This window comes from Sminthopsis crassicaudata, chromosome 3 (assembly GCF_048593235.1).
Source record: "Sminthopsis crassicaudata isolate SCR6 chromosome 3, ASM4859323v1, whole genome shotgun sequence".
Classification (NCBI taxonomy): domain Eukaryota; kingdom Metazoa; phylum Chordata; class Mammalia; order Dasyuromorphia; family Dasyuridae; genus Sminthopsis; species Sminthopsis crassicaudata.
This window is the reverse complement of record NC_133619.1, coordinates 420,482,910-420,504,949: the sequence shown is the minus strand read 5'-3', so window position 1 is coordinate 420,504,949 and position 22,040 is coordinate 420,482,910. Positions and strand designations below refer to the sequence as shown.

General features: G+C 32.8%; 1 protein-coding gene across 2 annotated transcripts in view; it reads right to left on the bottom strand.

Annotated features, from left to right (window-relative positions):
- The window catches only part of TFPI (tissue factor pathway inhibitor), a 128,085-nt gene extending 106,946 nt beyond the window's left edge, over positions 1–21,139 (bottom strand). For both annotated transcript variants that reach the window (XM_074302907.1, XM_074302908.1), the window contains exon 1: positions 20,858–21,139. The gene's annotated coding sequence lies outside the window, so the exon portion shown is untranslated. The remainder of the gene's footprint in view (positions 1–20,857) is intronic.
- Positions 21,140–22,040: the final 901 nt, after the last annotated feature.

Below are 22,040 nucleotides of genomic sequence, written 5' to 3'. Positions count from 1 at the left end.
AAAAATTCAATAAAAGAAATAACGAAAAAAAAACAAAAACTTCAATTTATATCCAAATAGCATCAGTTCTTTCTTTGGGGATGTATAGCACTTTTTATCAGAGTTTCATCAGAATTGTCTTGGTTCATTGTATTGCTGAGAATATTTAAATCATTTCTAGTTGATCAACTTATAATATTGCTATTACTTTGAATCTGGTATATTCACTTCACTTCAGTTTGTGGAAATCATTCCAGGTTTTCTCAGAGCATATTGTTCATTGATTTTTACACAATAATAGCATTCTATCATAATTTTATGCAACATTTTTTCAGCTATTCCCCAATTGAAAGCATTCCCTCAATTTCCAATTCTTTCTCTACAGAAAAGACCTGTAAAAATTGTGTACAAATAGAACCTTTTCCTTTTTTTATCTCTTGGGATAAAAATCTAGTAGTGGAATTACTAGATCAAAGGATATGCATGGTTTTGTAGTTCTTTAGGAAAAGTTCCAAATTTCTCTGTTAGAAGGGTTGAATTAGTTCATAATTTTAGCAACGTGTTAATTTTTCCTTACATACCTTTGGCTTTTTACCATTTTTTATTGTTTCTTGATTTCCCATTGTCATTAGCTTTTATTTGCTCAGGTCTAATTTTTAAGGAATTAATTTTTTTTCAGTGAACATTTGTAAGTCCTTTTCCATTTATCCAATTCTAGTTTTTAAAAGATTTTGTTCTTCAGTGAATTTTTGTGCCTTTCCCCCTCCATTTAGCCAGTTCTGCTTTTTAAAGTATTCACCTTCTCCTTGAATTTTTATATCTTTTTTGCAACCTGGCCTAGTCTATTTTTAAAGTATAATTTTGTTAAGCAATTTTTTAGTTTCCGTTATCAATATGTTGACTCATTTTTCATGATTTTCCTACATCACTTTCATTCCTCCTCCCAGTTTTCCCTTTACCTCTCTGACCTGATTTTTCTTTTTGAGCTTTTCCACAGCTTGAAAAAAATCACATTTTTCTTGGAGGTTTTGAATGTAGGAGCTTTAATCTTTTTTACAATCTTCCTCTAGTATGTATTTTTTTCTTTCTTGTCACCATAATTATTTTCTGTGGTCAGAAGCTTTTTTTTTTTCTTATTGTTTGCTCATTTCCCCAGCTATTTCTTGAATTTTAAATTTTTAAATATAGCTTCCAGGGTAAAGATTGAGCAGTCCTAAACTTCAGGGGTTTTGTGGAGCTGTTTTCAGAGATACTTCTGGGGGCATGGAAATTTTCAGTTATTCTAAGGTAGTATTATCCAAGAAGATGTACACTCTGTTCTGGCCCGTGAGCAACCACAAACACTTTTCCCCCCCCATTTATATGGTTCCTTTCAATTCCCATTTTATAATTACATCATCCTAACTAATTCACCTTTAATGTCCTTCTCTAACTTCCACATTTATTTTTCTGTTCTTAATTCCTGTCATCTTCCAACAAGTTTCCCTGTACCTAATTAATACATTTCTTTCTCCCTTTGATGCCTCAGGTCCTTGTGGCTGTTCAGGTATCCAACCAACCTGACATATAGTTTATAATTCAGGGGTTTTGAAACTATGGCCAGCGGGCCAGATGTGGCCCACTGAGTTATGGCAAATGGGCTGAGGGGAGGGGACAGAGTGTGAGGTTTTGTTTTTACTATAGTCCAACCTTCCAACAGTCTGAGGGACAGTGAACTGGCCCCCAATTTAAAAAGTTTGAGGACAATATGTTTACAAAATCATCTTATTTCAGTTACTGCTCTTAAACCTTCATTGGATTCTCATTGCATATTTTAAAAAGTCCAAAATCTTTGGCTTAGAAATCAATTCTCTTTATGCATTGGCTGTAATATACTTTTCTACTTTTATTACATACTAATAATCTTTTTGAAAATTCTTTACTTTTTTCAACTAACAAAAATCTGTTTTCTCTTCCAACTCCCCTTCCTCACTAAAAAAACAAACAAAAACTGTAAGCCCTGATTACAAATAAGCACAGTCAAGCAAGAAAAAAATTCTTCATTGGCTATATCCACAAATATAAACCTCATTATGTATCCTGTCTGGGGGGGTGAGTAAAATGCTTCATGATTCATCCATTGGAATTGCCACACTGTTTTCTTCCTGTCCTCTACTGTACAATAAAAAATGGATGAAACCATCACCTAAATCAACTCTTCCTTTGTTACCTCTGTCTTTGCTTGAAACCATTCTCTTCAGAAGACATATGCTACCTACTATTTTTCTTCTGATTGAAATCTTACATATCTTACAAGACAGGATATTAAAAGCCAGAAGGGAATTCTATATACATTTTCTACTATGGAAGTTCCATAATCACTAAGATCCTTGAAGAAAGAGAGAATATTTCCAGGTAATTAGGTTATTTTAACTATAGTATCTTTGAACCTAGTAATAAGAATGGATGGAGTGAATATTCTTCAAGATGCAGAATTATGAGGTTAACCACAGAAATATAGAGAAAGTAGTCTACCAATTCTTCCTTTATAGGTTCGGGTATGGGAAAGAGATTAAGGTGGAAGAAATAAGAGGAGCAATAAAACCTCGAAATAGTGTTTAAGGATAGGATATTTTTTTGGAGAGAACCAGGGTTCTAAGAACACAAGTAGAGAGAATATGTATTTGGTATAGAACTTAAAGTCAAACTTCTGCTCTTAGTTTAAGAGGCTGCTTCCAAAGATCTGGTATAAGATGAGGTGCTTGGTGCATATGAGTGGATTTCAGGGTCAATAGATATCTATCAAGTCCCTATTTGTTTTTGTTCAGTCTTTTCAGTAATGTCTAACTCTTTGACATCTCATTTGGGGTTTTCTTCTCAAACATATTGAAGTGGCTTGTCATTTCTTTCTCCAGCTCATTTTACAAGTGAAGAAACTGAGTCAGACAGGGTTAAGTGACTTGCTTAGGATCATATAGCTGGTAAGTGTGCCAGTTTTCCTGACTTCTGAGTTTTCTGACTCTATCCACTGTACCATCCAACTGGTTCTAGATCTCTAGGGAATGAACTAAATTCAGAATCCACATCAACACTGAAACTTCTACTAGAAGATATACTAGACAAGAAAAAACAGTATACAAAATGGATCCTGGTGTCTTGGTATTTATCCAGGCAGGGGCCTCTAGAAGGATGAGTTGGGAAATATCATCATGGGGAGGAAGTGATGCAGATGGATGACTCTAGCCTTTTTTCTGGAGATGGAGGATAGAATATTATGTTTAGGGAACTGCAAGTATACTGCCTTAGTTGGGAGAAATAATATGTGAAGAAGTAATGTGCATTAACAACAGACATATAGGTTGTAATGATTGTAAACTTTTAAAATCCAAATAGAATAATGGTTATTTTACCCTAGTAGTAAGAAGGACTCTCTAGGTGAATAAATGAAAAAGTCAGGCTAAGGTTAAATATAAAAACCTAGAAATCATTTGCTTGGAGATAATTCAATTTCAAGTAGTGTTTCCTTTTTGGGATACTACTCCAGCCTGCATTCTAATTTTGCTAAAACTCATTTTAATTAATATTAAATATTAATATCAAATTCATAGATATAGCTTCTTCTGAAAGCAACTTTTTCTTTTTGTCTTTTTATTTACTATTCATGTCTTTTTATTTTTGTAATATCTAAATTCTTTTTGTATCTTTTTCATTGAGATCAGCTTAATTAAGAATGAGACTAAAGTATTCTTCCTCACAATTTTTTTAAGAACAATTTTACAATCATCCTGTAGAATCTAGGCAAGGTATCTATTTTTTTAATAGGAAAATAAAAAAGGTATACTTTTTGATGACAAGAGAAGTGAAGTTTATATGAAGAAGTCTAAGATTTTTCATACTAGTACTAAACTGAGTACTAGTACTAAAACTTAGAGTTCTCTATTTGATTGTGATATTCATCAAATCAACTAAGAGTGCCTAGAACCTTATAGTTGGAAATAACCTTTTTGGGATCATCTCTGTCTGGGGACAGAATGAAATTAAATACCATGTATATATAGATATAAACACAATGTTGTAGCCAAAATTGGAACCAAATTTTTCCTATTATTATTCCATTGGCATTTTCCAACTTCTACTACATTCTTCTAAGAAGTTTTTTTAGGAGAAATGTTTTTATTACTATTGTCCTGTCCTTCAGGGTTAGTGGTGAAGACTCATTCTTTGAAGTGATGGAGCAGATGTTTATTAGATTATGAGAAAGGAAAAAAAAAGCAATTTGGTAAATTCTTGACATGTCTTCCTATGTTTCCTTATTTAGTTATTCAATGAACAAGTACCTAATATGTTCCAGGGATCGTTTATGAAGTGACATGTCATATTTACACATGTCATATTTATTGTCTCAGTTTGATTAGAATATTGAGGACATTGAAGTAATAAATAATAAATATAGAAAGATAGGTTTTGTGTCAGGTTTTCAAATGGTAGAGTTTATATTTCATTCTACATGTAAGAAGAAAGTACTGAGTGTCAAACTAGAGCTGGATATATATCCAGTCTTTATAGACTTGGGAGTCATCTACATAAAGATTATCCAATTTTAGGTGGAATTGCCTCATTTCTATCTAGTTGGAGTCTCCATCTTATAGATGAGAAAAGTAAGGCCAAGAAAGATGGATGAACTTGCTCAAAGTCATGCAACTAGTAAAAGACATACTTGGAATTCAAACAGGAATTCTAATTCAAAATATAGAATTATTACCATTTTGTCATGTCTGACATTGTATAAGGTATTTTCCTAATAAATTTTCCCATATAGGAACAGCCCTTGTTGCATTAGTTATTGCATTAAAAAAAAACCCCCAAAACTATGATATAATGAATTTAAGTAGTAATAGTTATGATCACAGAACTTCTAGATTAGCTTTCCTATTCCTACATAGAGAAGGCTCTGGGGATAGAATGAAAAGTAAGAAATGTAAGCAGAGTTTATGCTCTATACTCTGTCACTTCTTTTTCATAAAAATTCACCACTCCTACCACCCAATTTCTCAGAAGCTGTCATCTAGTTTATCACTATTTTCTCTGTTTTCTTTCCCCTAGCTCACTCTATATTTCCCTCTGCTTTCTTTCTCAATCATTTACTCTACTTACATAAATTTCCCTAATATTCAATTGACATTAATTGAAAATGACTTATGATTACATTTCTATTTAACATCTTTTTAAAGTCAATGAAAAGAAAACCAAAAAAAATTAATAGTAGAAGTTTTAGAGCCTAAGATCTCATCTTTTTTTTTTTTTAGTCTAAATCGTATGGCCAAAAGATGGAAAGAATACAGTAAAGGTGAATTTGAGGGGGAAGAAAAATAAATGGAATCAGCAAAAAAGAATTAGATCACCCACAGTGGAAACCAACTCAGGAACAAGTAGTTAATAGAATCATTTGAAGGAAGAGAGAGACAGAAAGGTGAAGTCTATAGATTATTGGACTTGTAGTCAGATTTGTTGTTCATTTTCATATGTTATTCTTTGTGACCCCATCTGATGTTTTGTTGCCAAAGATATTAGCACAGTTTGCCATTTTCTTCTCCAGCTGATTTTACAGATGAGGACCTGAGGCAAATAGAGGTATGTGATTTATATAAGGTTATATAGCTAGTGTTTGAGACTAGATTTGAACCTAAGTTTCCTGACTCAGGATTTAGTGCTCTATCACCTGTACCACTAGCTGTTTAACATATTGTAGGTGCTTAATAAATATTTGTTGACTGATTGATAATAAGCATGTGATTAGCAGGAAACTCTCCTATAACAGACTTCTCCAAAAGAGGTAAGCATGAAGGATCACAAACTTATCTCTCTCACTAAACATACCTTTTGGATACACTACTTTCCAAGACCCAGTATCAGTGATGTTAACATTCTGCTGCATTATAAACTTCACTGTTTCTTTCCATATCAGGATGTGTGTGTGGATGTGTGTGTGTGTGTGTGTGTGTGTGTGTGTGTGTGCATGCACAACTTTATTCACTATTGTTTTTTTTTTTAATTACTGTTTTTTTTAAATCTTCTTCCAACATCCTTAATAGTGCTAGAGGAAGAAAAGGAGAATTACAAGGGTGCTGGCATAGAATATTATCAGGAAAAGCAATCTTAGACCTTTCACAAAACACCATAGGATTGTAACCGCATATAGTGAGTCACTATTTTGGAAGTTTTGGGAAGAATATGCTGAAGAAACATAAAATTTATTCCATTTCAGACACATGAAGCTACTTTGTCATTCCTGATAGAAAAAGGTAATTGGCCATGGTAGTTAGAGAGCCAGACTGAGCCAGGAAGTAATTCATGCAACTAGCATCAAGCACTAACAGATGCCTGCCACTGTGCCATACATGCTAGGGATACAAAGAAGAACATAGGATAATCTCTGGCCCAATTCCACCTTTCACATTAATTTGCTATGAGCCCTCAATAATCAACTTCTCAGTTCTTTTGTGATGTTGAACTGAAATAATGGAATCTTCATGGGCTCATTCTCTCACCTTTCCTGCATTTTCTTTCTTCCTATTCACCTGATATTTTTCTTGATTTGACTATGGACAACCAGTGGGCTTCATAGAATCTGTAGGTCAGTAATTCTTCACTAAAGTTATTTTTGTAGCGTACTTAGTCTCTCAAATACATAGTATGAAGTGTCTCTCTACTGTATTTTCCAGGGGCACTAATAATTCACAACAGTATTATAGTCTCTGGTTAGATCTCATGTTATCCACCTGATCATCTTATAATTGCTTGCTTCTCTTTGTTCCTGTGTTTTGAGTCCATTGCTCAGAAATCAAATTCTTTCAAATACTGTCTCAGGTGTATGACATATCTTACAGGTCCTGAAATCTTTTATATTTTCTTATATGTCAGCTTCCCTCATCCTGCACTAATTTGATGTTCTCCTAGGCATCCTTAAGGGAGGCAGACCCAGAATAAAAAGAAAAATAATTCACTCATCAATGATTAGGAGCACAATGCTTAGTCTAGAGAACTAAATATTCGCTACCCTTAGATAAGCTGAAGCATATCTAAGAGAGGAAAAGAAAATTAATAAAATAATTCTGGGATAGTTCATGTGAAGACAAATAAGATGTGTGTAGACTGGAGAAGAGAAAATTCAGAGGGACCTGATAACTATTTTTCAAAAATTTTAAGAGCTATCACATAGTTAGATTTTTTTCTCCTCTCCCTGAAAGGGATGAATAAGAGACAATAAGAGACAATGAGTGAGGTTGTAAGATGGCAAATTACCTTTGGGCAAGTAAAGGTTTCCTATTAATCAGAATTACCTAAAAATAGAATTGGCCATTTAAAAAATAAGTAATTTCCTACTTATACAATATCTTGAAGGGAAAAAATATTGCTTACTTGTTGGGCATATTATTATTAACATCATCATTATTTTGCAAGGCAATCAAGATTAAGTGACTCACCTAGGATCATGTAGCTAATAAATGTTAAATGTTTGAGGCCAGATTTGAACTCAAGTCTTCCTATTTTCAGGGCCATGCTCTGTATACTAAGCCACATTACTGTCCCATTGTTGGGAATATTATTGAAGAAGTACTTGATTATGTATGGTTTGGACATGTCATTTTCTATAGTCCCTTTAATTAAGAAAAAAAAATATAATTCAGTGTTACTATGAATTCCTTTAGTCAGGAACTTGCAACATTTTTATCTCCACCTCCTAATTTATGTGGAGTTCTGTTTCAGAGCTCACAAAAATCTCCCTCCAAGCTGTTCTGCCTATTTCAAGTTTCCCAGAGTAGGATGGGAGCCACATTATATGGAAGTGACCTGTTAGAACACACACATAGGCACGCACATTCCTCTTCCTAGTTAGGAACTAGTCATGGTCTATTTCAGTTCCACTTTCTCCCTTTCCCTTTGAGCATTCCATGACCTCTCATTTGGAACCCAAAACCAAGAAAATCTAATAAGCTTCTTTGTGCTTCCTGTGATGATATCTTAGGTATGGAATATGTAGATAAAGACCCATTTTAGGATATCTCTTTAGAGAAACTTTGGATTTGGCAAAAATCTACTGCAAGAAGAGATCTATTCAAGAAAAGATATTGCAACAATCAAAGGGAGGAACATTATAAAATAGTACAGAGATAAAAGGCATTGGTAATGTTTTAATGTCTATTTGATTGAAAGGAATAATAGGAAGGATGGAAAATTAAGGACTTGTTAGTCTTTCAGTAGAAGTAATCTAATTGTAAAGTGTTTCCCAAGGCTATATCTTCCTCTGAGCAGAATGTTGAAACTAGTACCAATTATTATTAAGTGATTAATAATAATAATAATAATAATAATAATAATAATAATAATAATAATAATATTCCACGCAAATTAAGTCTAATCTAACCAATTGGAAAAATATTAAATGCTTTTGGATTGGGAGAGCAAATATAATAAAGATGACAAAACTACCTAAATTAATCTATTTATTTAGTGCTATACCAATCAGACTCCCAAAAAACTATTTTAATTACCTAGAAAAAAATAAAAATAAAGTTCATATGGAAAAACAAAAGGTCAAGAAGTTCAAGGGAATTAATGAAAAAAAAAATCAAATGAAGGTGGCCTAGCTGTACCAGATCTAAAATTATATTATAAAGCAGAGGTTATCAAAACCATTTGGTATTGACTAAAAAATAGACCAGTTGATCAGAGGAATAGATTAGGTCCAAAGAATAAAATAATCATTAACTTTAATAATCTAGTGTTTGACAATCACAAGGACCCCAGCTTTTGGGATAAGAACTCAATATTTGACAAAAATTGCTGGGGAAATTGGAAATTAATATGGCAGAAACAAGGCATTGACCCACACTTAACACTGTACACCAAAATCAGGTCAAAATGGGTTCATGACCTTGTCATAAAGAATGAGATTATAAATAAATTAGAGGAACATAGGATAGTTTACCTCTCAGACGTGTGGAAGAGGAATGAATTTATGTCCAAAGAAGTAGAGATCATTATTGATCACAAAATAGAAAACTTTGATTATATCAAATTGAAATTTTTTTTTTGTACAAACAAAAATAATGCAGATAAGATTAGAAGGGAAACAACAAACTAGGAAAACAGTTTTACAGTCAAAGGTCCCAATAAAGGTCTCATTTCCAAAATATTTAGAGAATTTGACTCTAATTTATAAGAAATCAAGACATTCTCCAATTAATAAATGGTCAAAGGATATGAACAGAAAATTCTCAGATGAAGAAATTCAAACTATTTCTAGCCATATGAAAAGATGCTCCAGAAATACAAATTAAGACAACTCTGAGATACCACTACACACCTGTCAGATTGGCTAAAATGACAGGGAAAGATAATGCACAATGTCAGAGGGGATGTAGGAAAACAGGGACACTGATGCATTGTTGGTGGAATGTGAATACATCCAGCCATTCTGAAGAGCAATCTGGAACTATCCTCAAAAAGTTATCAAAATGTGTATACCCTTTGTCCCAGCAGTGTTACTAATGGGCTTATATCCTTGAAGAGATCTTAAAGAAGGGAAAGGGACCTGTATGTGCAAGAATGTTTGTGGCAGCCCTCTTTGTAGTGTCCAGAAACTGGAAACTGATTGGATGCCCATCAATTGGAGAATGGCTGAATAAATTGTGGTATATGAATATTATGGAATATTATTGTTCTGTAAGAAATGACCAACAGGATGATTTCAGAAAGGCCTGGAGGGACTTACATGAACTGATGCTGAGTGAAATGAGCAGGACCAAGAGATCATTATATACTTCAACAACAATATTATATGATGATCAATTCTGATGGATGTGGCCATCTTCAACAATGAGATAAACCAAATCAGTTCCAATAGAGCAGTAATGAACTGAACCAGCTACACCCAGCAAAAGAACTCTGAGAGATGACTATGAACCGCTACATAGAATTCCCAACCCCTCTATTTTTGTCTGCCTGCATTTTTGTTTTTCTTCACAGGCTAATTGTACGTTATTTCAAATTCTGATTCTTTTTGTACAGCAAAACAACTGTTTGGATATGTATACATATATTGTATTTAATTTGTACTTTAACATATTTAACATGTATTGATCAACCTGCTATTGGGGGGGCGGAGAGGAGAAAAATTAGAACAAAAGGTTTGGCAATTGTCAATGCTGTAAAATTACCCATGCATATATCTGGTACATAAAAAGTATAAAAAAATTTAAAAAAATAATAAAGTAGTAGTCATAAGAGGAACAGGAGGAGCATGAGAAGAAGGAACCACAACAGCATAAAGGTTTAGGAAATCCTTTATGCATATAATCTCATTTGATCATCATAATAGTACAATGGGTGCTATTATTAGCCTCATTTTATAGATAAGGACATTGAGGCCTAAAGACAGTAAGTACTTTTTTTGGGGTAGTATCTATTAGCAGATTTTTATCCAGGTCTTTCTGACCCCAACACCACTTTATTCATTTTGTCAAGGGGCCAAACAGGATCACATAGCTATTATATAGAGAAATCACAAATGAATCTTGGTCTTACTTTAAGCCCAAGACACTGTCTATTATGAAAATATGCCTTTATCTACTTTGTTGTACTTTAATGAATTTTTTTTTCTTTCTTTAAAATGTTTAAAGGGAGACAAGAGTGGAAAATAGGCATGACTGCATCTGACTTTCTCCAACCTTTTTTTCAAACCAATTAAGTTTAAGATTAAACCTCTAAACCTACAAATATTTGGAGTACAACACATTTCCAAAAGAAGAAACTTTGTACGAACTTCGGAAGAGATTGGTTTTAATTGGACAAAGTGAAAGTCTGCCAAGCAGACCCTGAGACAAGGAGCTGGGGCAGGGAGCCAGAGCATTGTGTCACCCAGGCACCAGGGAATCTTCTATGAGACTCTTATACTATTCTGTTCTGGTTGCAAGCCTTTGGTTTAACAGATTTGTGGTAAAATACCCAAAATCAAATATAAAAGGCAAATTGTAAGCTATTGAGCCACAGAAGAATGTGGGACCTGGTCACGATTTCCCAACACCAGAAGACAGTCAGCAGAACTGTCCCAGAGCAAATTAAAGCACTGTTGACCCTTTCTCATAAGAGCAGATCTAAAAATGAGCAAAAAAGAAAAAAGAACTCTGACAAAGACAGCTTTTATGGAGAGAGAGAAGAACAGACCTCAAACTCTGGAGTTTCTAAAGGAAAATCAAATCTAGATAAAGCCCCAAAGGATAATATAAGCAGCTCTCCATTTCACAAAACTTTCTTGGAAGATTTCAAAAAGGATCTTAAAGGAGAGGTAGAAGAAAAATTGGGGAAAGGAAATGAGATCTTTACAAGAGGATAGGGGAAAAGAAAAACAGAAATTATTTGAAGAAAGCTCCATATGAAATAGATTTGAAGAAATGGAAAAACATATCACTTTTTACAAAACAGATCTGATGAAATAGAAAAATGCATATAACTCCTTACAAAATAAATATGAAAAAGAAATTAATTTGTAGAAAAACAGAACTGGCCATAGCTGTACCAGATCTAAAACCATATTATAAAGCAGCAGTCATCAAAACCATTTGGTACTGACTAAGAAATACATAAATTGATCATTGGGATAGGTTAAGTTCATAGAACAAAATAGCCAATTATATAATAATCTAGTATTTGACAAACCTAAAGGCCCTACCTTTTGGGATAAGAATTCACTATCTGACACTACTGGGAAAATTGGAATCTAGTATGGCAGAAAGTAGACATAGACCCACCCCTAACACCTTATACCAAGATAAGGTCGAAATGGGTTCATGATCTATATATAAAGAATGATACTATAAAGAAATTAGAAGAACATAGGATAGTTTACCTCTCAGATTTATGGAGGAGGAAGAAATTTGTGGAGGAAAAAAGAACTAGAGATCATTATTGATCATAAAATAGATAATTATGGTTATATTAAGTTAAAAAATTTCTGTACAAACAAAACTAATGCAGATAAGATTAGAAGGGAAGCAATAAAATGGGAAAACATTTTTACATCCAAAGGATCTGATAAAGACCTCATTTCTAAAATATATACAGAATTGACTCACATTTATAATGGTTCAAGCCATTCTCCAATTGATAAATGATGAAAGGATATGAACAGACAGTTTTTTGATTAAGAAATTGAAACTATTTGTTGCCAGATGAAAAAGTGCTCCAAATCACTATTGATCAGAGAAATAAAAATTAAGACAACTCTGAGATACCACTACACAACAGTCAGATTGACTAAGATTACAGGAAAACATAATGACAAATGTTGGAGGGGATGTGGGAAAACTAAGACACTGATACATTGTTTGTGGAACTGTGAATGGATCCAACCATTCTGGAGAGTATTTTCAAACTATGCTCAAAAAGTTATCAAACTGTGCATATGCTTTGGTCTAGCAGTGTTTGTATTGAGATTATATCCCAAAGAGATCCTAAGTGAGGGAAATGTTCCCACATGTACAAAAATGTTTGTGGTAGCCCTCTTTGTAGTGGCAAAAAATTGGAAACTGAGTGGATGCCCATCAATTGGAGAATATCTAAATAAATTATGGTATATAAATACTATGGAATACTATTGTTCTGTAAGAAATGACCAGCAGAATGATTTTAGACAGGCTTAGAGAGACCTAAATGAACTGATGCTAAGTGAAATGAGAAGAACCAGGAGATCATTATACATTGCAACAACAAGACTATATAATTATTGATTCTGATGGAAGTGGCTCTCTTTAATATTGAGATGATTCAAACTAGTTCCACTTGTGTAGTGATGAAGAGAGTCATCTACACTCAGAAAGAGAACCATGGGGATATATTGTGGAACACAACATAGCATTCTCACTCTCTCCATTGTTATTTGCAAGGATTGTGTTTTCATTCTCAGTTTTTCTTTTTCTTTCTTCTTGATCTGATTAAGATTTTGATCTCTGAAAGAGACCCCACGATGAAAACTCCAAGGAACATCACAAAATTTCAGAATTATCAGATGAAGGAGAAAATATTGCATGCAGCCAGAAGAAAACAATTCAAATATCAAGGATCCACAATCAGGATTACCCAGGACCTAACAGCTTTCACTTTAAAGGATAGAAAGGCCTGGAATCTGATATTCCAAAAGACAAAGGAATTTGGGTTGCAGGCAAGAATCAACTATCTAGCTAAACATTATTTTTTTTAGGGAAGATGACATCCAATGATTCAAGAAAATTTAATTCATTTCTGATGAAAAGACCAAAGTCAAGCAAAAAAATTTGATCTCCAAATACCAAACTCAAGAGAAGTATAAAGAGGTAAAAAGTAAAGAACTCTTGAGAACTATATCTCTGTTATGTATATACTTAGAATATGAATATAATTTGATTTTATTGTGATAATATGAAAAAGAAATTAGAAGGGAAAAAGTGACTGTACTGGAAAAAGAGGAAAATGGAGGTAAAATGAGGGAAATTGCATCGCAGAGACCTATTATAATTGAGGGAAAGAAAGAAGAGGGAAGAACATTATTTGAATGTTACTCTCATAAGACTTGGATCAAAGAGAGAATATCAGATATATTTGACCTCACAGAGAAACTTGTCTCACCTTATAGGGAAGTGGGAGGGAAAAGGGGAAAAGAAAGGAGGAAGCTAATAGAAGGGAAAAAAGAAATAGTAGGGGAAAGGGAGAGGAGGTGTAAGGGGGAGAGCTGGTTGAGGGAAGTGGTGATCAGAAGCAAAATACTAAGGAGGAGGGAAGGTGGAAAGGAAAGAGAAAAGCATAACTTAGGGTAAAGAAGATGGCAGGAAACACAGAATTAGTTATTTTAACTGTGAATGTGAATGGGATGAACTTTCCTATAAAATGGGAGTAGATAGCAGACTGGATTAAAAAGCCAGAATCCTACAATATATTGTTTACAAGTAAAACATTTAGTAGAGTGATACATACAGAGGAAAGGTAAAAGACTGGAGCAGAATCTATTATGCTTCAGATAAAGTTTAAAAAAAAAAAAGCAGGGGTAGTGATCCTGATCTCAGATCAAGCAAAAACAAAAATAGATCCAATTAAAAGAGATAAGGAAGGAAACCATATTTTGCTAAAAGGTACCATAGATAATGAAGCAATATCTATACTAAACATATGTATTAAGTGGTACATCATTCAAATTCCTAGAGGAAAAGTTAAGAGAACTGCAAGAAGAAATAGATAACAAAACTATACTAGTGGGCGATCTCAAACTTGCTCTCTCAGAACTAGAAAAATTGAACCACAAACCAAATAAAAAAGAAGTTAAGGAGGTAAACAGAATATTAGAAAAGTTAGTATGATAGATCTTTGGAGAAAATAGAATGGAGACAGAAAGGAATATATTTTTTCTCAATGGCTCATGGAATCTATAAAAAAAAATTGACCATGTATCAGAGCATAAAAACTTCAAAGTCAAATGCAGAAAGGCAGAAATAGTAAATGCATTTTTTTTCTGACCATGAAGCCATACAAATTGCATACAGTAAAAGTCTAGGGGAAAATAGACCAAAATTAATTGGAAACAAAATAATATAATCCTAAAGAAAAATTGGTTGAAACAGCAAACCATAGACACAATCAATAACTTCATACAAGGGAAAGACTATAATAAGACAACATACTAAATTTTGTGGGATGCAGCCAAAGCAGTTATTAGGGGAAATTTTACATCTCTACATGCTTACTTGCATTAAATAGAGAAAGAAAAGCAATGAATTAGGCTTACAAATATAACAGCTATAAAAAGAACAAATGACAAACCCTCAAATAAATATCAAATTTTAAATTATGAAAATAAAAGGGGAGATTAATATAATTTAAAGTAAAAAAAAACTATTGAATTAATAAATAAAATGGAGTTGTTTTTGTGAAAAAACCAACAAAATAGATAAATGTTTAGTTAAGTTGATTAGAAAAGGGAAAAAAAGAAAACCAAATTGTGGTCTCAAACATAAAAAGGGAGAACTTTCCACCAATAAGGAGGAAATCAGAGCAATAATTAGGAGTTATTTTGCTCAATTATATGTCAAGAAATTTGATAATCTAAGTAAAATGGAGGAATACCTATACAAATATAGATTGTTCAGGCTAACAGAAGAGAAAATAAATTATTTGAATAGTTTCACTTTAGAAAAAGAAATAGACCAAGCTATCAATCAACTCACTAAGAAAAAAAATCTTCTGGGCCAGATGTATTTCCATGTGAATTTTACCAAACATTTAAAGAACAATTAATTCCAATACAATATAAACTATTTGAAAAAATGTAGTCCTACAAATTAGTTTTATGACACAGATATGATGCTGATACCTAAACCAAGTAGGATGATAATAGAGAAAGGAAATTATAGACCAATTTCCCTAATGAATATTAATGCAAAAATCTTAAATAAAATATTAGGAATGAGATTACAGAAAGTCATCCCCAGGATAACTCACTATGATCAAATAGGATTAATACCAAGAATTCAGGGCTGATTCGATATTAGGAAAACAACTGTGCCATATCTAAAACTATATTATAAAGCATTGGTCATCAAAAGAACTTACTACTGGCTAAGAAATAGAATAATCAATCAGTGAAATAGATTAGGCTCACAGGACAAAATAGTCAATAACTAAAGCAATCTAGTACTTGACAAACGCAAAGACCCCAGCTTTTGGGATATGAACTCACTATTTGACAAAAACTGCTGGGAAAATTGGAAACTATTATGGTAGAAACTTCGCATTGACTCACACCTAACACCATATATACCCAGATAAAGTCTAAATGGACTCATGATTTAGACACAAAGAGTGATGTCATGAGCAAATTAGAAGAACATAGGATAGTTTCCCTCTCAGGTCTGTGAAGAAGGAAGGAATTTGTGACCAAAGAAGACCTGGAATTCTTTATTGAATGCCAAATAGATAATTTTGATTATATTAAGTTTAAGTTAAAAAGTTGTTATACAAGCAAAACTAATGTAGACAAGATTAGAAGGGAAGCAATAAACTGGGAAAAACATTTTTACATTTAAGTATTCTGATAAATGCCTCATTTCTAAAATATGTAGAAAATTGACTCAAATTTATAAGAATTCAAAGCATTTCCAACTGATAAATGGTCAAAGAATATGAACAGACAATTTTTAGATGAAGAAATCAAAACTAAAGATGCTCTAAATCACTATTGATCAGAAAAATTCTAATTAAGACAATTCTGAGATACCTCTACACATCTCTCAGATTGCCTAAGATGACAACAACAAAATAATAATGAAAGTTGAAGGGGATGTGGGAAAACTGGTACACTAATACATTTTTGGTGGAATTGTAAATAGATACAACCATTCTGGAGAGCAATTTTAAACTTTGCTCAAAGGGTTATCAAACTGTGCATAACTTTGACCCAATTGTGTTTCTACTGGGCTTATATCCCAAAGAGATCTTAAAGGATAGAAAGGGACCCACATGTGCAAAAATGTTTGTGGTAGCCCTTTTTATAATGGCAAGAAACTGGAAACTGAGTGAATGGCCATCAGTTGATAATGGCTGAATAAGTTATAGTATATGAATGGTATGGAATATTATTGTTCTGTAAGAAACGACCAGCAGGATGATTTCAGAGAGGCTTGGAGAGACTTACATGGACTGATGCTAAGTGAAATGAGCAGAATCAGGCTATCATTGTACATGGTAACAAGATTATATGATAATCAATTCTGATGACATGACTCTCTTCTTCAATGAGATGATTCAGATCAGTTCCAATGATATTGTGATCAAGAGACCCAGCTACACCCAGAGAGAGGATATAGGTATTGTGTGGTTCAAAACATAGCATTTTTTTACTCTTTTTGTTGTTTGCTAGCATTTTATTTTCTTTCTCAGTTTTTCCTGGTGGGTGTTATTTTTCTCCTGTAGCAAAAAAATGTATAAATATGAATGCATTGAATGCATATATTGGATTTAGCATATATTTCCCTCAGGTTCAACATACATTGGATTACTTGCCATCTATGGGAGGGAGTCAGGAAAGGGGAGGGATAATTGAAATACAAGATTTTGCAAGGATTAATGTTGAGAAATTATCCATTCATTGTTTTGAAAATAAAAATTTACTAAAAAATAAAATAAATTAAAATGTTCTTTGAAAAAGGGGTGGAGGGCAAATAAATTTAAGGAGATCTGAATTTTAATTCTAACTTTTCCACAAATTGCTATGTGATCTTTAGCACATAACTCAAACCCTATGATACTTGGTTTCCTAATATGTTAAGCAATAAGTAAATAACCCTAGTGACTGAGAGATGGACTACTCATGTATTAAGAATGAAAGATAACAAATGGACAGCCAAGTATAGCAATAGTAACTGCAAAATATGAAGTCTTAAGCTTTCTGAGAATTCTAAAGTGACTTGAGTAAACAGTGAAAGGAATTTCTAGACTAATAAAACAAAAATACTATATATACATATATATATATATATATGTATATATATGTATATATATTAGTTCTGGGTAGCAAAGTGTGTATATAGAATATAAAATAACCAAAATATATTTCCTTATGTTTGCCCTAAATCCAACCTTAATCAAAACTTTCGAGTTACTATTAAGGATATTAATATTCTTTCAGTTATTCTGTTTTCAAGCTTAACATCATTATTATTATTCATTTAATATAGCCCTTTACCAAATCTTATCATTTCTACCTTTACAATACTCTTGTTTTAATTCTCTCCTCTTCACTCAGGAATCTATCACCTTAGGTCCCATCCTTTCTCTTGGACTACTGTAATGTTTTCTTCTTTGGTCACCCTATTTCAAGTTTTTCTACTCTCATCTACTTCAACACAAGCACCAGAATAATTTTTCTCAAGTTTGATTTATAAACTATAGTGACTTTTTATTTCTTCTAGGATCAAACATCTAAACCTTTTCCTTTAGTAACTTTGGGATGTTTTTGAAAATCAATTTCCTGCAAACACTCTATAATCTAGCCAGATAAGCCTATTGTTGAACTGTACATGTAATAATTTATCCCCTGATACCCTGACATTTGCTTTTCTGTATGCCTAGAATGAAGTTCTTTTTCATCATGTCTTCTTCCTTGCAAGGTTCAGATCAAATCTCACTCACTTTTTACACAGTTTCCTAATCCCTCTCCTCCTCCCTGCAGCAGTTATACTGTCTCTGTCTATAGTTTCTATACTACTAGGAAGGAAACAAGCTTTTTAAAAAAATGCCTACTATATACCATGAATTTTGTTAAGCATTTTGCTAATGTTATCTCAGGGTCTTATGATTGACAAGTGGCAGACTAGAAATTTTAACTGGGACTATAGAGTTTGAAATGTTTACTTATCTTGAGAAGTGGGGAAGTGGGAACACTTGGGGATAGCTGGCACCTAGGGAAGTAGGAAAGCACAGATACAGAGAAGAGGTTTCCAAATAAATATTTAAAAAAAGTCAACATGAGAATAAAAATAGATCATAGGAGCAATCCACTATGCAATAACAAGGGACATGAACACTTTAAAAAACGAAGTGACATACTCCTGTCATATATATGACTAGAAAGCATTGGGACTAGGATTAAAGGACAGATATTTTGTATGGTTCCAAACCTAGATGTTGAAACTTTGAGATCTCAGTAGATTAAGATCTCTCTCTCTCTCTATTTTTTTCCCCTGAGGCAATTGGGGTTAAGTGACTTGCCCAAGGTCACACAGTTATGCCATATTAGTTATCTGAAGACATATTTGAACTCAGGTTCTCCTGACTTCAGGGCTGATGCTCTATCTATTATATAGCTGACCTTATATAAATATTTTTAAAATATATTTTAATGAAATAGATTTCCAGTTAAATTACTTAATGTAATTTAACGCAAGTAATTATGAAAAGTTATAGATTTATTCTTTTAATCAACAACTGATGTCATAACCCACCTAATTAGAAACTGATTAGTCAGTCTTAGTATAGGTTCTCAAGATAGAAAACCTTAGCTTCAATTTTTCTTCTAGTTAATTTAATATCCAGCTTTATTTTTAATATTTTCATTTTTATTATATATAGCATAATAAAGCAATGTATTTTTAAAAGTAAAAAACCAGTACCAAAACAGTGATAAATGCTTGCCCATTATAAAACATGACATTACATATTTCTTTATTATCATTTACATAACCAAATTGAACTCTTTTGAATATTCAATGACTTTTATCTAATAGATACCAAAAAGATAATCTTTTCCTTCATTTTTTCTCATTTTTCTTAAATTATTTTGAATTTTATTGTAAGCTTGGATAGGATATAACTGTATAATGAATTTTTTAATTTAATTGCTGAATTTGAGGAATTCCTATACATATTGTAAAAACAGAATTTTGGAGATTGAAAACCTCTGTTAGATTTTCAAAGATGTCCTGATCTTTTCATTCTCTTGTGACATAAACACAGTGTACTTCTACTACAAATATGACTATCTGGCTTGTCTGCTTCCTTCCTTGGCTGCCCCTTTGGACTCTCAGGAAGGAGGGCTTAGGTTCCTATCATGTTGTTATTATCCAAAGTCATTTTGTGACTAATTTCCAGAGCACTGAGTCATATTGACTCTGTTGCTTATCATTTATCTCTCTCTCTTTTTTTTTTTTTTTTCTTTTTTTCACACTGAACTGGTTCTCTGACATTTTTTGGGCTTTTTCTCTTCTCTAAAATTTTAAATAGAATGAACTCTCTTCAAAAACCAAAAGCTGTTTGGTTCAGTGTTTTTTGTTTGTTTGTTTGTTTTACTACTATAATATATCATACTAGCTGAATCTATGCTGGGTTATGCTTAGCCCAAGTGACTTAGAATGTTTTAATATTCTGTTACATCAAATTAAAGGACTGATTTAAATCATATTTGATCTCTTCCGAAAAACCCCAGATCTATGATTTCTTCATTGTAAGGGATTCTTAGGCTGAATATATATTCATAGGGTGTTGATATGCAATTCTATATTTCCAGTTTTGGGGAGTTGCCTCAGGCACTGATTAAGTGATATGTCTACTGTTACATAGCTAGTATATGTTAAAGGAAGGAATAGAACTCAGGTCTTTCTAACTTCATGATTGTCAATTTTAAATGACACTTTGCTTTCTTTTGTTCTGCTTTAAGACTGCAAAATTAAGGACTGGACCATCCTTAATCATTGGTTAATTATCATAATGAAGATGTTTTGACTCTGAAAATTAACATGTCACTAGAAATTTTAGCTCATACTTTTACAAAATTTTCATTTTGGAGATTATGCTTAATTTTGAAATGACTCTAAATTTGTTTCAAAAAGTTGAAAAAGATTCCCCAAAGCATTTTCATCCACATAGAAGGCTCCATAAACTTAGAATATGATATTTCAGTTCAGGCTGACATTATTTAAAGGAAATACGATTCTTCATGAAAGCAATTATTCAACATTGAAAAGTAAAAGATCACACTTCCTGGACTTTTTTCATTGTTAAATCTTATTTTTGAACATTTTAACAGGCAACCATTTCCCCATCTGTATAAGAATATAAATTATTCAGAGTAAAGACACATTCTCAGCTTCTTTAAGAGTAAAAGCTCAAATTTTCAGATGCTAAAAGCTAGATTTTACTTTTGAATGTCTGCTTATTTTGAGCAAAGGGAGGATCAGTTTTCATTCCTGTGAATGCATGTCGTCTTCCTCTCCCTATCCCTGTCTCTAAGTCTCTCTCTCCACCCCGTGCCTTGAAAAACAAAACAAAACGACCATTGAATTTCTTATAAAAAAGGGAAAGAATATTACCAAGTACTCACCAGCAAAGTTCTTGTAGAAATATCTTGGAAAGGTTCCCCCCACCCAACGGAGTTGAAGTTAGTTTAACCTTCCAGGCATAAAAGAGATTTATCACCTACTTTTTTCCCTCTTTTTCACCAAACCAGGGAGCTAGAGTGCTAGAAAATCATGAAAGAAATGCAATTTGATCTTGTGAGCTGAGTGAAAGGGAGAGGTTAAGAACTTGAAGATAATACAGCCAGAGGTTGCTTCCGTCTATTGGAGCAAAGAGGGGTTGCTCAGTTTCAAAGTGATCACCAACAGTGGGGAATAACAGAGCTTCCTGTTTAGCTCATTCTAACCCAGCCTGCATTTTAGGCTAATTTGTTTTGCCAAACTCTCAAAAGAGTCCTTTCTAGTATGGAGGAAACAGAGCAGGAAGGCAGATTGTATTCAGATTTCATTCTGTACCATTATAAGAGGGAACTTATTAATACTATTGTGTGGGTTTTTAAGTGTATACAATAATATGAGGTGTTGATGGAGGACTTTTTTTCATAGTTCTAAAATTCTTTTTGCTCTCATATAATAACAATAGTAGCTCACACATCTATCACTTTTGAAATTTTCCAAGCAGTTTACTTATATTATTACATTTTGTTTTCATATAACATCTCCAAAAAGGTATTCTTATTATGAGCAGAGACATAATAGGTGTTATTATTTATAGAGGAAACAAAAATTCATCAAGTTGTGACTTATCACAGTAACAATTAATAAATAACAGATACATTATAATTGAATCACTAGCTAATTAATCTTTTAAAGTTATTTTTCCCAGTTCTCTTTTATTCAACTTTTAAAAACTACACATAGTCTTGATAGGAACACTGATTTAGGGCTAGAAGGAATATAAAAGGGTCACCCTTTATACAGCTTTATAGATTAAGAAACAGGATCACAGACCATTTGTCTCATCTAAGAGTGTACTAGAGTAATTATTAAACAGTTTGTGAAAATGAATTTTTAAATTTTCAAAATTTTAGTGTCATCATTTTATATCTGCAAATGCATCCATCAGGATGGTTTAGACTTAAGAAAGCAAAAGTAATGCAGATTAAATTTAGAAGCATGTATATAATGTGCCTGTCCTCCTCAGAGCTAAATGTTACCAGCATACCCATTTTGTTCTATGTATATTACTTAGTTCAGCAGGAGTGTGAG